General features: G+C 55.1%; 1 non-coding gene across 1 annotated transcript in view; it reads right to left on the bottom strand.

Annotated features, from left to right (window-relative positions):
- The window catches only part of LOC126448357 (small subunit ribosomal RNA), a 1910-nt gene extending 1117 nt beyond the window's left edge, over positions 1-793 (bottom strand). The window contains exon 1 of the ribosomal RNA XR_007584129.1: positions 1-793. This exon is cut by the window's left edge and continues 1117 nt beyond it. This is a non-coding gene — a ribosomal RNA (small subunit ribosomal RNA).
- Between the last annotated feature and the right edge of the window lie 217 nt (positions 794-1010).

Genomic DNA, 1010 nt, shown 5'->3' with positions numbered 1-1010 from the left:
TGCAACGGGGTCCGCCTCGGGACGCACGAGCACGCACGAGGCGCGTCGCACGCCTTCAGCTCGCCCCACCGGCAGGACGTCCCACGATACATGCCAGTTAAACACCGACGGGCGGTGAACCAACAGCGTGGGACACAAATCCAACTACGAGCTTTTTAACCGCAACAACTTTAATATACGCTATTGGAGCTGGAATTACCGCGGCTGCTGGCACCAGACTTGCCCTCCAATAGATACTCGTTAAAGGATTTAAAGTGTACTCATTCCGATTACGGGGCCTCGGATGAGTCCCGTATCGTTATTTTTCGTCACTACCTCCCCGTGCCGGGAGTGGGTAATTTGCGCGCCTGCTGCCTTCCTTGGATGTGGTAGCCGTTTCTCAGGCTCCCTCTCCGGAATCGAACCCTGATTCCCCGTTACCCGTTACAACCATGGTAGGCGCAGAACCTACCATCGACAGTTGATAAGGCAGACATTTGAAAGATGCGTCGCCGGTACGAGGACCGTGCGATCAGCCCAAAGTTATTCAGAGTCACCAAGGCAAACGGACCGGACGAGCCGACCGATTGGTTTTGATCTAATAAAAGCGTCCCTTCCATCTCTGGTCGGGACTCTGTTTGCATGTATTAGCTCTAGAATTACCACAGTTATCCAAGTAACGTGGGTACGATCTAAGGAACCATAACTGATTTAATGAGCCATTCGCGGTTTCACCTTAATGCGGCTTGTACTGAGACATGCATGGCTTAATCTTTGAGACAAGCATATGACTACTGGCAGGATCAACCAGGGAGCTGCGTCAACTAGAGCTGAGCAGCCGGCCGCCCGGGAGTGTGTCCCGGGGGCCCGCGCGAACACGCAAGCGTCCGCTCAATTATTCTGCAAACAGGAGGAGGCTGAGCTCCCCTGCACCATACACCTCGAAACCCTCTCAGGTCCCGGCGGCGCGCAGCGCCGTCCTAAGTACTTGGTCGGGTTCGAGAGAGGCGCAATCGCCCGGGGTTTGGCGA

The sequence above is a fragment of the Schistocerca serialis genome, unplaced genomic scaffold (assembly GCF_023864345.2).
Source record: "Schistocerca serialis cubense isolate TAMUIC-IGC-003099 unplaced genomic scaffold, iqSchSeri2.2 HiC_scaffold_606, whole genome shotgun sequence".
Lineage (NCBI taxonomy): Eukaryota > Metazoa > Arthropoda > Insecta > Orthoptera > Acrididae > Schistocerca > Schistocerca serialis.
This window is presented reverse-complemented; position numbering and strand designations above follow the sequence as displayed.